The following is a 17,130-nucleotide window of genomic DNA, read 5'->3' as shown; positions in this document are numbered from 1 at the left end:
TTCAATTTCTTCACTCCAGAGTCATTCTCGGGTGGAAATGTTCTCAGCAGGAAGGGGGTCCCTGAAAGAACCTCTATTGTCTCAAGAGTTATGGACTGAGAGCTGTGGAAAGGTCATGAATATGCGGTATTTATTGCATATCATCGTGTATGAATATACAATATCTATTACTGGAGAAAAGAGCTAGGATCACTTTATGCCTGATCGCAATATTGTTTATAAAAGAGTGATTAGAAGTTGCCAGATTGTCAGGGACCTGCCTTCCTGCCTTTCTTTTTTCTCTTACTTCTTTGTTTGTTTCTCTCTTCTCAGAAATAGGATTAGTGTTTGTGTCTTCTGACCTTTGCTTCAGCTCTCAAAGTGTTGCATTTTCTTTGGATGACTTTGGGATTTTTGGCAGCCTCTATAACCTAATTAACTGTTCTAGACAGGCCGAAGTTTAGCATCTGCCAGTGTCACTGCAGACCAAGGCTGCAGAGGAGAGAGAATTTCACATTGTCTGTGGGCCACGCTGTAAAAGTCTCTTTGCACAACCAGCCTTGCCTCAGCTAGAGAGGCTGCTGTCTTTGGAGTATTCTACCTAAGAAGGATACCAATTACTCACCTCCCTCAAAACACACACACACACACACACACACACACACACGCATGTACATGCAAAAACAATCTTCTTCCACATTCTTCAGCTTGCAAGCATCTGACATCCTAACACCAGATATTGATTTCTTAGCACACAAATACCAATAAAGGAGGTGTCACCTATGGTGATAACACTTTATTATAAATTATTTAGATTTATTTCTTAACCTGAGGAACCAGAAAGAAAGAATGAGAGAGAGAGACAAATGAGAGGGAGAGGGCATAATTGTGGAAGGCTGACCCTGATTTTCAAGACAACTTTGTTTTTTTATATCCGATTAAAATATTTTCTAAATGTTTTCTTCTTGTCCATAAATACTGGGAGTTTTTGAACCATGACAGGAGCCGTGATACCTGGATCCTGGCTCTACCATTAACGAGTTATGTGACCTTGAACAAGTCATTTAACTTTTTTGAGGCTTGGTTTTCTTATGTGTAAAATGTAATAACATTTCTTATGTGTAAAACACTTTACACAAGAAAACCAAGGCTCAAAAAATGAAATGATTCAAACCAAGTCAAATGACTCAAAACCAAGACTCAAAACAAGTGAAATGACTTGTTAAAGGTCACATAACGAGTTAGTGGCAGAGCCAGGATCAGGTATCACGGCTTCTGTTCCAGTGCTTGTTGCAACATACCACCTCTATTTTCTAATTTTGCTCAGGTCTGGCCCTTGAGGACATCTTTGTTAACCTGGACAATGGGTACTCAGGCCTGTGTTCACAGGTGTGGAAGGCTGGATATCATTTCTGCTTTCTAGATAGGAAAGAAGATCATTGTCTGCATGATCACACAGGACTAGACTCTTCCAACTTCTAGGTTGTTGATCTGATGACAAACACTTCCAGATTCTGTGTTTCTTTTGGGCCCTGCTCTTTCTTCCTGAGACCACAGGTAAATCTGTACCATCCAAGACATGGGCTGGAGAATTTAAAGCATCTAGAAATGGGGAGGTGAAAGTACATGAGGAATGAGCCTGGGACCAAGACTGTGATCAAAAACAAGCATTGCCCTCTCCATCCTCTCACCCTACCACCAATTAGTAGGCTAGAGAGGTGCCTTATCCTTATAAAACAATGGGAGCTAGCTCTTTATAAAACAAGGGTGCCAAAGGTAAAATTACCACTAGCTTCATTCTACTCACTGAGCTAGAAGGAGCCTTGTGATCATGAAATGAAACCCCCTTTAATATGTAGGTGATGCCCAAATTGTAATTTTATTAAATGAGTGGAAAGAAAATTACTTCCTAATAATACTGATATATGAGGATTTCCCATATTCTTGACCTGGTGTTAGGCTTTTAATAGGCATCTCATTTAATCACACTACATCGAGGGTCTGGGCCCAGCACCTCCTATCTCCAAGTCTGACATCCCTTCTTGGACACTACTGTTCCTGTATATCTTTTGTTATGTGCATTCATTACCTTTTGTAACGTATGTGCACTTTGCTTGCTCCGAAGTCTATGGTATGCACATGTACCTCACCTACTTCCCTTCACTGTGATGGCTGATGATTTTTTCCCCCCAGCTTCGTGGCTATGTCACATGTCCAGTTCATTCCTCGTAGGTGCTGGAGGTAGTGATCAAAAGGCACAAAACTAGAGTCCCTGTGACTGACTGTGACCCAGCAGAAAGAGTGCCCATCACCCAACCTGTATTTGCCTGCAGGTGCATTCCCATGTGTGTACATCAAATATCCTGGTCAGGAAACCTGTGGATCATTCTTCCATGAAATAAATTTGTTCTGTTATGGATAGAAGTGAAATAGAGCCCCTAGTGTCATGAAGAAGACCACATTAGCACATCATGCCACTCTTACTATCTTAGGGACTCCACCCAGTGAAGTCAGTGATGTGCTGTTCTTGCTTCCCTAGCTTGAAGAAGAGTATCAGACTTAATATTACATGCATACAGTGGCTCTCTGATTTGGGTGATAAATAATTGAATCTGCTTTGCTAATGTGAGAAATAGATTATTCAGGGTCACTCAAGCCAGGGTTCCACTTTTCAAAGTTCCAGGTGGTAAGCTAGATCATTAGGAACCCACTTATTTGTTTACAACATGGAAATTTTCAGTCTTTGTGAGAATTTGTCAGCATAACAATTTGCCAACAGAGATTGTTGATTCAGAGGTGTCTGTGGCATGGTAGAATTCACAGCAGCACAGTTTTAAATAAAGTTACACCTTTCAGAAAGCGCTCTGATGTTTTCATGACTCAGAAATTCTAACTTTACCTCCACCCCCTTCCAAATCTGCGTAATGTATTTTTTGAGCAGCCTTCCTCTTACAACCTTCTAAACACATTGCTATGAGAGCACTATGCATGCCACACAAAGTAGAAGAAAGTTAAAGAAGTTTGAAGTAAAAGTTTGTAGATTATTTTGTATTTCTAAATTAAATATTTTATTTTCATTTTGTAATTGCCAAGGTTGTTTTTTTTTTTCTCCTTCATGACAATCTCAAATACAGTACCTTACAAAACCCTCCTCTTGCTTGTTTCATCATCTGATACTTATTTGGAGAGTTGCTTTTTACAAAGCACTTTCATACATGTTAGCTCATTTACTTTTATTCTAACCTTCTAAAATAGGTTCTGCATTAACATTATTTCCCTCTCCTCTCCAATTTTTAATGTGAAGCTCAAGTGATTTTAGTGGCATGTTTAGGTTCACTCAGTTGCTGGATAGCAGAGCCAATGTCAAAACTAGATCTCTGAACATGAAGCCGTAGATCATTTATAATATACCACGTGGCTGCCAACGTATAACAAGATCCATTTAGCCAAATTGATTAAACATCATTTGCACTTCTCTATAAAATTTATACTGGTGGGTAGGCAAACCAAATAATATAGTGTATAAAACACTCTACTTGGATGGCAATGTTAGCTACATTGCCTATTTACATTGACTCATATTTTTATTGAGCAGAAGCTAACTTCCACATCTTTTAATTCTGCTAACAACTCAGTTTTGTAGATAAGTATAAGAGGCTGAGACTTTAAATGACTTGTCCAAATTCAGATAGCTAATAAGTTGGCAAAGCTAGAATGTGAAACAGATTTATCTCACCCTTATGCTAGATGGAGTCTTTTCATCATGTAACACTAAATCCACATGAATAAGAAGGAAATCTTCCCTTTACACTACTCTATATTGACATGGCCCAAATATCTTAAATATATTGTCCAGGTCAATCATTGTTTTCTTATTTTTTAAGTGCTTGTACTTAGCTAGAATAGTATGAAGCTTGAATGTATTTTGAATCTGCTTTTCTTTTCAAAATACCTTAATGGGATAAAGTGTTTTTATTTGCGTATTTTTGCAATTTGCATATTTTCTGCAAAAATTCAATATAGATGATGATTCTATAACAGTCTCTCTAAATATATTTATTTGGATTCTACTTTCTGAAAAACTACTATGACTTTGCCATCTTCCTTTTCTCACCATTCTTATAGTTATGCTTTATGTTTATTATTTAATAAGATTTATTTCTTCACCAAATAATAGTCTCCATCACAATCCTTTAGCCTGAATTAGTTATAGAGTTGCACTATGCATCTCCTTGGGTTACCCCTTGTAAATGTAAATTATCTTATCGCCTAAATTTAGAAAGCCATATGCAGAAATTGACAGGTCATTTACATTCAGTTCAAAGAAGAGGATAGGCAGCCAATTATATTGTGTTGAAGCCTTGAGAAACATTTTACAAATCAAATGATTCAAAAACAGGTTTTAAATTCCTAACTCCTGTCACTTCTTGATAAGTATGGGAAGATCATTCCGCTGTCATTTGAAAGATTTAGAACAAACTTAAAATTTAGGGGACTGGCTTTATTCCTCTCCAAATAAATATGTGTAGCTTTTTTATTATAAAAATGTATATTAATGTATCTTTTTATTTGCATATTTTATCATATATTTTCATTATAAAATATAATTGTATGTAACATTTTAAGAGATGCTAACCTATTTGATCTATAGATCCTGATCTATTCCTGCATTAGTCAAGATTTTTTAGTGGCAAATAACCAAAATCAACAAGTTTCTTTTCAGAACACAGGAGTTTATGCAGAACACATGGCCAGAAAGGAATTGAGTCTCAAGACAAATTGGAACCAGGAATAAGAAATGTCCTTGGGATAAATGGACATTATTTTACTGATTTTCCAGATCTCATCTCTGGTTCTTTCTAAGCAACAAGAACATCTCTTTCCCTTGCATCTCTCTTTTTCTCTTGTGTGAGCACAGGCATGCACACACACATACCCCCACATAACTTTCTTTGATAGTTAGTACTCATGAGCCACATGGAAAGACTGATTCTTTTTTGAAATCCTTTTCAGGAACTAGGGAACAGCAAAGTAATTTAGTAAACATATTTGTGTTCATTTTGAGTTGATGCTTTCCTGTGGCTCTTTCCACTCTTCCAGGAAGTTAGCATACCCCAACACAAATACTAACGTAAAACTGTACTCACAGTTTACCTTTTGTTTTTCTCTGCTGTCAAAAAATAATTACTATGTACTTCATATTAGCAAGGACATCACTGGGTTTGTTCCTCCAAACGAATATTTCTTTGGAAAGAATTTTGTAATTCTTTCTTTTTATTTAAATAAGTGATTTTTGGAAAATGATTTAAACACTACTTGCTCAGTTGTAAGATGCTCAGGGGAGTAAACTAAGTAGGAAGGAGTGAGTCAAATTAGAATTTTGCCACCTGATATGGTTTGGCTGTGTCCCCTACCCAAATCTCATCTTGAATTGTAGCTCCCTTAATTCCCACATGTGGTGAGAGGGACGTGGTAGAAGGTAATTGAGTCATGGGGGAGGGTCTTTCCTGTGCTGTTCTTATGATAATGAATAAGTCTCATGAGATCAGATGGTTTTATAAGGGGGAGTTCCCCTGCACACATCCTTTTGCCTGCTGCCATGTAAGACATGACTTTGCTCCTCCTTTGCCTTCCACCATGATTGTGAGGTCTCCCCAACTACCTAGAACTGTGAGTCCATTAAACCTTTTTTTCCTTATAAATTACCCAGTCTCAAGTATGTCTTCATTAGCAGTGTAAGGACAGACTAATACACAGTCTCCTCTGAATAATTGTGTTAATGAAGATATGACAATAAAATTTACTGAACATAATGTAATGTATGGCTCAACCATCCTTTGAAATCAAGTACTTCTTATATATACGATTTAGATAGAAAAATAAGGAATCACCCATGTGTCCTACACAAGGTTCTTAGCTGAAAACAACAGAACTGGTGCTGATTAACTTAAGCGTATAAGCAATTTACTGGAAAATTATTAGATAGTAATGGTACTGTTGAAAGCTAGAGAACCAGGCTTGGAAAATGAGAGGAGACTGGAAGAGGTCAGCAGATTGGATCCACAGTCAAAATAAGCATCACAGAGACAGACATTTAGGGCAGCCTTGCTGCTGCTGCTGTCAAATCCTGAACACTGCACTGCACCCGTTACCACCAGTACCACCACTGGCATTATTGCCACTGAGTCCTAGACATTGCCATGCCTATTACCCCACACAGTTCTTCACTCTGGCTTCTGGGGCCAGAGAACCTGGGAGAGTGAGTATCTGTCCTGGACAAAGATTCAGACTGTGCAGGATGTATGAACACTGGAAGGGGTTTTGGAGGTTAGATTGTCAAAATCCTCACACACCTTTCTCCAGAAAATGTATCGTACACTTCCTCTGGTCTTATTAATATATGGCTCAGAACATTTCAATGCCATGAACAAAAAATGAGTTGAATGCCTTTTGTATTCCTAGTAATGAAAGTAGAATAATAATGCCCGACCACTCCAAGACTCAGATGCCTGGCAAAGCTTACCTCTTCTGGACAACAACCAAGAGCAAGAAAGTGAGCTAAAAGGAATCTTCTAAGCAGCCAGACTCTATGTTACAATGTTCACATGATGACTCTCACTGTCTTGACTCATGGGAGATTCCCAGAGGCTCTCTGTCAGACTCTCTTTACACTTACTGTACACACAATTCAAACAAACTGGGTTTTCCCAGTTGGCAGAACCACAGCAGATTACAGACATCACATCAGAAGAAGAAGGGCTGCTATGAACAAACACACTGCTGGAAATGAGAAATCATTGCTCACAGCAAAGAGTCAGGAAGCAAATGACAGCAGAAGTGATATGTATTCACACACACACACACACATGCACACACACCGCATTCAGTGATCTAGAGATGACTTAATATTGGAATGATGCTACTCTATAAATCTCAAAATGGGAAAGATCAGGGATAAATAGACCCTGAAGTTGAGATAGGTAAATTTCAGCATATTGCAAGTACTTGGGGGCAATTTTCTGCAGCAAACAACCCAGATAGTTGAGACAGATGGACAAATGACACTTGTGCTATCCAGTAGTAAACACCTACTAAGTAGGTAGAAACCAACAGTAGGCAGAGATTCAAGTAGAGTCCTACCTCCAAGAAGAACATTGTAGAAGTATTTTGCTTAAGTGCCTAAAGTAGTGTTGGTGGTAGTACTGGCAGTAGTAGTAGTGCTAGCAGTAGTAACAATAAAGTAAACATTCACTGAGTGCCTTTCTGAGGCTAAATATGGTTCCGTGTGCTTTAGAGACATTAAGTCATTTGATTATAAACTCCCATCCCATGAAGGAAGCTACTATAATCATCCCTATGTTACAGATGAGGAGGAGGCTGAGGCTAGGTGCCATCAAGGTACTTTGCTGAGGTCATACAGTTACAATGTGGTGGGGCCTGGACTTTAATGCAGGCACTTTGTTTCCAGAATCTGGGTTTCAACCTTTAGGATATACTCCATCTCTAGATGCTAGGTAGGATACCAGTACAATTACCCAGGCAAAGGAGAACTAGTTCAAGACAAGGAAACTAGAAGAAAACTCAGGTTGCAACATTTGTCTTAAAGAGATGTAAAGTGATATTCAATGAATGTTCAATTTGAGTCACGTTCATGATCTTATATGATCTTCCATATGCCAGAGTAAATTATTACTCACTGTACATATGAACAACCTGAGGTATACAGTGGTTAAATAATGTGTCCATACTCACAGACTTTGGAAGCAGTGAGGCTGGGATTCTACTTCCCTGCCTGAGTGTATGCTTTAAATTCTGCTACAGGATACATTGCCTTGGAACAGTGCAAATGACAACTGCAGGAATGACCTATTAGAAAACTTGTCTATTCATATATTCTTCAATTTTATTTATTTGTTCATTTATTCATCAAAGATTAGTTGAACACTTCTATGTTCCCAGCAAAAAACCATTTCCCAGGAGGTCCAGTCTAGTATCTTTTGGGACTCCAAAAAGATAGTGCTTATGTGGGGCAAGACTACTAAAATGACCATCAATCAATTTAGAGGCTTCTTAAACACAAGTAATACCAACAAGATAAATACACAATAGAAAGGTCATTAGTTGACACTCTAGAAAAAAGGGCTGCATGGAAGTATAAGGTCACTGTGACGTACCTTATAAGGACTGGGGAATAAAAGGGGTTTGGTGAACTTTACTCACTCATGGCAGGATGGGGGTTTTGGAGAAAATCAATAAATGTGGTTTCTATACTGGCTCCAACACTTAATAATTATGTCCTTAGCCTAGTAAATCTCTTTCCCTTAGTCTCATTTTCCTCCTCTGTGAGATGGACACCAGGATGCCTACTTTGCTCTGGTGAATGGTAAGCATATTAGCAAAGTGCCTAGCACAGTGTCTAGTACCCAGCGAGTGTTACTACTATTAGAAGGAACTAGATTCACAGTTACTCATTCAATAGGGGACGCTCGCAACAAAACTATGTTAGATTTTTAAAACTTTATGTAGTGTGGTTATCTTGTTTATATCCTTAAAGTCTAATAACAAACAAAATCAAACAGACCAGTCAATCCAAAGAAACTTCTTCTGAGGAATTTTGGAGCCTTGTGTCTTGTTTTTGTGTGGTTGTGTGCAAGGATTGCAAGATTATCAGCAGAAGCTGTGGTCATTGGGTTCCACTCCATAGTTGGTATAATTGATGTGAAAATCTAGGTAAGAAATAAGCTAGAGCCACATGAACAAGGCAGGAGAAGCATATTGAGTCCCTGGGACTCTGGCAAAGAAGAAAAGAAGATCACAGACCCCGGAAGGCAATCTTAAAATTTGAACGTGGAAAAATCATATTGTTCTTCATGTTGGGTTCCAAGGTGAAAATGGAGCCAGGAGCAAGGCTCATCATTAGATTTGTGCTTAACAGCTTGTCAGTATTATCTGGCTTGGAGTGAAAGCCTGGAGAAGTCTGGATAGGTAAGTTGCAGGTACTGTTGAGGCTTTAAATGTGAACACTGGAATGATCTGGGGATAGGAAGCACTAACTACTTTTTAGCTGTCATACCTGCTATTCCTCTCTAGGATTTTGCAAGACCTCCTATCTCTATCTCCATTTTCAATTTCCCCAGTACAGCTTTTACAAATATTCTGTTCCTAACTTGTATTTCCTGTCTTCTCTTCCACTCTTTATTTAAGAGTTTACTCTAAGTCAGGGTATAGAAATTCATATCCATACTGAATGACTTATCTTCCATTCTTCAAGGCTTATCCTCTCCAGGTCACTTTTCCAAAAGCCTTCTCTGATTTTCCCAATGAAATGGAATCCATCTCTATTTTGTTCCTAATATTTGCATTATTGATACATAGGCAAGGTTATGCTGCAATAACATCTAACTTCAAAATCTCTACAGCATTATACTTTAGGTTTTTTTTGTTTTGTTTTGTTTGTTTGTTTTGTTTTGTTTTGTGACAGAGTTTCACTCTTGTTGCCCAGGCTGGAGAGCAATGGTGCCATCTCGGCTCACCTCAACCTCCGCCTCCCGAGTTCAAGCGATTATGCTGCCTGTGCCTCCCGAATAGCTGGGACTACAGGCATGCGCCACCACGCCTGGCTAATTTCCCTGTATTTTTTTTTAGTAGAGATGGGGTTTCACCATGTTGGCCAGGCTGATCTCGAACTCCTGACCTCCAGTGATATGCCCACCTTGGCCTCCCAAATTGTCAACATGACCTTTTATGTAGAAAATTCAAAGGACTCCACTAAAAAACTACTAGAGCTAGTAAATGAGTTTAGCAAGGTTGCAGGATACATGCTCAATATATGAAAATTAATTGCATTTCTATATACTAACAATGAAGAGTACACAAAATAAAATTTTATTTACAATACCATCCAAAAAATTAAAATACTTAGGAATAATCTTGGTAAAAGAAGTGAAAGACTTGTACACCAAAATCTACAAAACATTGTAGGAAAAAAATTAAAGCTTTAAATAAATGAAAAAAATAGCCTATGTTCATGGGTTGGAAGACTCAATATGTTTTTACCATGGCAATACTCACCAAATTGATTTACAGATTTAATGCAACCCCCATTGAAATTCCAGCTGGGCTTTTTTTTTTTTTCCAGAAATTAACAATCAGACTGTATAATTCATATGGAAATGCAAAAATCTAGAATGGCCAAATCAATCCTGAAAACAGAATGATAATGCTGGGAGAACTTCCACAACCAGGTTTCAAAATGTATTACAAATCTTCAATAATTAGTACAGTGTAGTATGGGCATAGGGACAGACATCTGGAGAATAGAATTGAAAAAATAAAATTGAAAGTTCAGAAGTAAAAGTCTTATGTTTATGGTCGATTGATTTTTACCAAAGCTGCCAAGATAATTCAATGAAAGAAAGAATAATCTTTTCAACAGATTGTTCTGGGACAACTGATATCAGCATGCAAAAGAATGAATTTGGACTCTACCTCATACCATACATAAACATATACTGGAAATGAGTCAGAGATCTAAATGTAAGAGCAAATACTATAAAACTATTACAAGAAGTCATAAGAGTAAATCTTTGTGACACTGAGTTAGGCAATGATTTCTTAGCTATACATCCCAAGCACAAGTGATGAAACATTGGAGAACAAGAGTGAAACATTGGAGTTCACCGAAATTAGAAACCTTTGTCTTGTCAACTTGTCATCAAGAAAGTGAAATGAAAAACCCAAGTCTTGACAAGGGACTTGCATCTAGAATATGTAACGAACTATTGAATATGTAACGAACTATTTCAATTCAATAGTAAGAAGACAAATAACCCAATTATAAAATGATCAAAGAATTTTAATAGACATTTCTCCAAAAAAGATTTACAAATTGTGAATAAGTACATGAAAGGATGCTCAACATGATTACTCATTAGGGAAATGCAAATTAAAACCACAGTAAGATGCCATTGCATCTTGCTTGAATGACTAGAATAAAAATGTCGCACAATAACAATTGTTAAAATTTGTTGCTGATAATGTGAAGAAATTGGAAATTTCATACATTGTGACATTTGTACATTGGGAATGTGAAATGGTACAGTCACTTTGGAAAACAGTTTGGTGGTTCCTCAAATTGTTAAACACAGCTACCATGTGATCCAGAAATTCTACTCATAGAGAAATTCTAAGAAAAGTGAAAATTTACATTCACACAAAAGGTGTACACAAATGTCTACAACAGCATTATTAACCAATGCCAAAAAGAGAAAATAATGCAAATATCCATCAAATGATAGATGGATTTCTAAAATGACATATACTGCAATGTAACAGTATTTAGCAATAAAGTATGATATATTACTGAGAGATGCTACAACATGGGTGACCTCAAAAACATTATATTTCATGATAGAAGACAGTCACAAAGACCACATATTGAATAAGGTAATTTTTGTGAAATGTCCACAGTAGGTAAATTTATAGAGATGGAAAGTAAATTAGTGATTGCCCACGACTGGAAGGATGAGAGAGAAATGAGGAACGGCCGCTGATGGATACAAGATTTCTTGTTGATGGAACCTCCTAAATAATGTTCCTCTGATGAAAATATTTTAAACTTAGATTTTGCTGATGGCTATAGAAGTTTGTAACATACTGAAACCACTGAACTGTAAACTTCAGACAGGAAAAGTGTATTTTTTGTTGAGAATTTATGTTCATAAAAATCACAGTGATTCAATAAAGCAAAAATTTATTTTGTACTCATGATATGTATTCAGTGAAGGTTGGGAGAGCGGCTTTGCTTATAGTGGACACTTTAAGACCATGGCTGATGGAAAGTCTACTTTATCATGTAATTCTATGATCACTAAGATAAAACAAAAGGAATGTGGCAAATTGCCTACTGACCCTTACGACTTAGACATAGAAGCCATACACATCACTTCAAGTCACGTTTCATTGGCCAAAATAAGTCACATGGTGACATACTTCAGAGAGAGCAGACAATTTCAATTCCACTGTATACCTGGGGAAAGCAAAGAACTGAATTATTTGTAGAGAGTCCTAATGAACCCTACAATGTCCTATCTTATTTCCTATATTTTAATTCCTGAGAACAATGACTCCATATTTCCTCACTGCAACATAAAACCACATTTCCTTTCACTCTTTTTTATTTTCCTTTTTTTGACATTTTGAAAAGGTGGAGGTATTTAAAAGAGTAAGACTTAAAATAAAAAAATTACAAACATGCATGTCAGTCTACAATAGTGCTCTCCTTGCAGTAAATGTTTCATGCTTGTCAGCAAGTGAAACAAATGAACAAGAGAAATGGTCAAACAACAGTGCCCAGTAGTGAATGACTGAGAGCCCAATGTGTGAATCAAGGGTGAGTATTGCAGGAGTTCAGAAAAGAGGAGACCAAGGTGAGCTGGAGTGACAATGGCTGAGTAATCAGTGTTCCCACTCCATACCTCTTGTGTCAGTACAGATGGATCACTAAGAACTGCTGCAGTGACCCAGATGGATGGTGTTATCTGTGTCACGGTTTGTTTTCTTCCCAGATATGACTTGGGCAGAGCAAGCTTAATGAGGACGGAAAAGAATAAGATCCGGAATCACTTCACTTTTCTGAACCTTCGTTTGCAAATCAAGATTGTAAAGTGTAGCTGTATAACACCTTAAAGATCTGTGATAAAACATGCTATTAGTATTGTGGGCAGAATCCATTAGAGAGCAAAACAGGAGTTTATGGTTAGGAAGTTACTGAATATATCAAAGATTTAATAGCCAGTCTGGAGGTAAATCCTGTTTCTGCTGAATTCAGAGATTTCACAGAATGTTTCAAAGAAGACCCCCTTCTTTCCAACAATCTGTCAGGCGGTAGAGTTATACATACACTTGAGTCTTTTTTTTTTTTTTTTTTTTTTTTGAGACGGAGTCTCGCTCTGTCGCCCAGGCTGGAGTGCAGTGGTGCGATCTCAGCTCACTGCAAGCTCCGCCTCCTGGGTTCACGCCATTCTCCTTCCTCAGCCTCCTGAGTAGCTGGGACTACAGGCGCCTGCCACCACGCCCGGCTAATTTTTTGTATTTTTAGTAGGGACGGGGTTTCACCGTGTTAGCCAGGATGGTCTCAATCTCCTGACCTCGTGATCCACCAGCCTCGGCCTCCCAAAGTGCTGGGATTACAGGCGTGAGCCGCCGCGCCCGGCCTTGAGTCATTTTTAAATTATGCAGAGGTTGTTAAACTGAAAGGAGGGTTGAGAGTGCTTTAAAGTTATGGCTAATTCTTTCATTGTATATGGGATTTCAAGCAAAAGTTTACTGCTGGCAGAAATCAAAATCTCTGTTTCCTTCATCTTCCTATTAGACATCTCTCCACTAATTTCAGTTCTTTCAGAAAATATATTTTCTTTCAAGAAGGCTTTTTATGTGTCCATTATCAGTTCTGGTTGTTACAATGATCAAATTAACTGGATAATGGCCACATCTCCACTACCTGGTTTGCAGACAACTGTAAACATGGAGAGAATGGTTAACCAATTCAAATAAAAGTATTACTTATTTTTTTATTCCTCAGTTTAAAAAAAATCTCAGTTAAAAGTATTTCTTTTCTTCTCCCACCAGAAGGGAACAGTAAGAATTTCAATTAAAAAGTCAGGAAAGAAAAAACACACACACACACAACACTTACCACTAGTACATGTAAATCTTAGTTTAAGCTATTTTAAAATGAGAAAAAAATAACTAAGAGCTATGGGAGCAGATTTCATTTTTGAAAACTACTCTTATGATTATGGAAAGAATGGGGAATAGAAATGAGTTTGAAACAGGAATAGCAAACAAATCATAAATTAGAATTTATATTCCGATTTTAATAGTTACGGTATTTGGAAAAATATAGAATGTCTTCCAGGGGTGAAAAACAAGACCATTTCCTTACCATAACCATTTGTTAGCTTTTTATTTACAGAAATTACACACTACTTGGCACAGAGGAGGTGCTTAATAAATGCTTCCCCAATGAATTGCCCACACTATGGCAAATGATCTCAAAATACATTCAGAATAGCAGATAGGCTGTTGCATCTAGCAATGACACATGTACCTGCAGTAACACCAAGAAAGCCATATGTGGAGCAGAACATTTTTAGTGCTTCCCTAAGGGAACCACACCTACTGCTAATTCTGAAAAAAGAAAATAGCTTACAGCCTAAAGTTGCAAAGACAATAATGAATAATACTCCAGAAATATCCATATAGGACTTCCGATACATATTGATGTATGCTTAGACATTGATCTGTTCCCTATTTACTTGTTCTGTCAGAGGGGAAATGACAAAATCAGCCCTGTGACACTTTGTACCTTTTGGATATACAGTTTATTTCAGCAAGAATTCCTTGAGCATCTTCTACCTTCTTTGTACTGTGAAGTGCACATGTCATCACAGGATAAAGAATATTGAAGTAGGACACTGAGGAAAAACAGAGGGAGGAAAAAAATGACATTAAAATTTTAGTCCTTAAAAAAATCAGGAGCAACATTGATATTTACTTCATACATCCTTATTTTTTAATTCTCTTACTCCCATCTGGCTCAATGACATGAAAATTATAGTAAGTGAAGTGAGCTCCCCATCTGTTAAAAATGTAGAATAAAACACTTAATCTGTGGGCAAGCACACAGAGTACCAAGAAATGTCTCAAACTGAAATGATAAGAGCAGGATCCTATAATTAGTTAAGTATAGCTGATATAGATCTCTGTAAGGTCTCTGTTTTATGGATAGATAGGTTTGCAACTATTTCTATGGATCTAGTGCTATTTTCTGATCTCAAGTGAGATGAAACCCACTAGGCAACTTGTATGATGCTCACCAATTAGGGAGATAATTTGCCATTAATTGTAAGTAAATTATACAATAGATATCAGCTACGTATATGATATGGTTTGGCTGTGTCCCCACCAAAATCTCAACTTGAATTGTATCTCCCAGAATTCCCACATGTTGTGGGAGGGACCCAGGGGGAGGTAATTGAATCATGGGGCCTGTCTTTCACATGCTGTTTTCGTGACAGTGAATAAGTCTCACGAGGTCTGATGGGTTTATCAGGAGTTTCTGCTTTCTCTTCTTCCTCATTTTCTCTTGATGCTGCCATGAAAGAAGTGCCTTTCACCTTCTGCTATGATTCTGAGGCCTCCCCAGCCATGTGGAACTATAAGTCCAATTAAACCTCTTTTCTTCCCGGTCTAGGGTATGTCTTTATCAGCAGCGTGAGTATATATGTTGTTCACCTTTCATTCCCTGCTCTCCCACTCCATGACTTCCATTCTCATGGTTGCAGGACTGGCTTCAGTTGCTATGTTCATAGAATATTAATCCACCACCTCTCCCATTGATAGTTCGAGTGGACTTTTCCAAGTCCTTTCCCTGGGAATTTGGGTGGCTGGACCTGTGACAGATAAATCCAGGAGGCATCAGTGGTCGTTTCTGACAAGTAGACCACAGAAGTAGAGGAAGCTGGTCTAGACAAAGAGTCAGAGTGGGGTTAAGAGCTACAGTATGCAGCAGAAGGAAAGAAAGAACTAGAAGGCAGGAAAGAAGAATGAGTGTGAGACAGGGAAAGAGATGTCGCAGACACAAAAGAGTTGCAGCAGAAAAGAGGCAGAAAAGGATCCAGAGAGAGCTCAAACCCCTAGGTCAACTGTTCTAACTTTTTCGTTCCATGGGAAACTCTTTTCCTCTGCAATGAAGTCTCCCATATTTCTCTAAGTACCTCAAATAGTTTCTGTTATTTGTAACCATGCCAATATTATATCTCCAAGCAGTCATTTTGTTATTTCTGGGTATTTATCTCCCTCTCTTCTCTCTTACTTGATCCAGGAGGGGATTTTTCCCTCCATCAGTCACACCAAGTAGAAACAATAATTCAAAGAGGTCTTGTACCTAACTTACAGATGAGAAGCATGCCTGAAGTTCCATTTCTCCTTTTGCTACGGTGGAGTGATTAGATAATGCTGCCCCTGGGGGAGGGGAGAGAAAAGGTAGAAACGTCTAACAATCTCATAAGAGAGGAAGAATGGATTGGAAGGACAAAGGGGAGAACTTTCAGTCACAGAGCAGGGATTGCAGAGTGGAAGGATTGAGAGGTTGAGCACCACCCTGCACACTCATTCATTACCTGCCATTCAATAGTCCTTGGCCCTGGTAAGTCCTCTGATTAGATGGTAGGAGATTTGGACCTCTGTATGGGGTTAGGGGCATTAAGAGATATTTTGCTCCTCATCACATCACAAACTAAACAAGACCAGTGGGGTAGTTTCCCTATGAGTGGGCAGCGGAGGATCCACCATGACTGTTAACACAACTGCAAAGGCTTATAACTAATACAGATATCAAAACTCTATGTCCATTAGCAGAATGAAATGCAAGTGATTATCTAGATATTTCACATAATTAAATGGAAAGTAGATAGGACTGAAAACTAACACCACACTTATCATAACATTCAGGTCAAGGTCTATGATTAGAGATTCTCAGGGGATGCCTGTTTTCTGTTTGAGGACATGCTCACTGGAAGGTATACTTGAAGTAGAGTCAGTTTAGCTAAATGTCAAGAGGAAAGTCAATTAAAATAGGATTTTACTTGAGGGGAAAATGATGCCATCCTCTTTCAAACCTGTGGCTGAGGAAGCAAAGATAACTCAGACATCCCTGGGTTAATTGAAGCCCAAATGTGCCCCTCTTCCATTTGGATTAGCCTGGCTCTTGGGACTCTGTATTAACCAGAAGTATTAACAAGCATATGGATGTTAATCCTGCTGTCTTTGTGTCTCTAAGAAATAGATCTTTGATGAGACATGCCTGGCCCTGTCTGCTTTTCTCTGCTGTACTCATCCAGAAAGAAATGACAGCTGAGGTTAGGCCCTAGACAGACAGCAAGTCCACCAGCTTTTGCTATCAACCAATGGCCACCTTTGTCACCCCTTTGCTCACTTGACTGCTGGCCTATCTGATATCCCCAACCTTTCTTATCATTCTCCCTCTCTATTTCTTTCAAACTCCACAGCCCTGCAGACTCTGATCACGTGCTCAACTCCCAGGCTACTGATACTCAGCCTACACTAGCCATGGAGGATGTCATCTGT

General features: G+C 38.2%; 1 long non-coding RNA gene across 1 annotated transcript in view; it reads left to right on the top strand.

Annotated features, from left to right (window-relative positions):
- Positions 1–17,130, top strand: part of LOC134809782 (uncharacterized) — a 35,004-nt gene that overhangs the window by 4,556 nt on the left and 13,318 nt on the right. The gene's annotated exons all lie outside the window — the stretch shown is intronic.

This window comes from Pan troglodytes, chromosome 3 (genome assembly GCF_028858775.2).
Source record: "Pan troglodytes isolate AG18354 chromosome 3, NHGRI_mPanTro3-v2.0_pri, whole genome shotgun sequence".
In the NCBI taxonomy this organism is placed as follows: domain Eukaryota; kingdom Metazoa; phylum Chordata; class Mammalia; order Primates; family Hominidae; genus Pan; species Pan troglodytes.
Note: the sequence above shows the minus strand (reverse complement) of the source record. Positions and strands in the feature narration are given on the sequence as shown.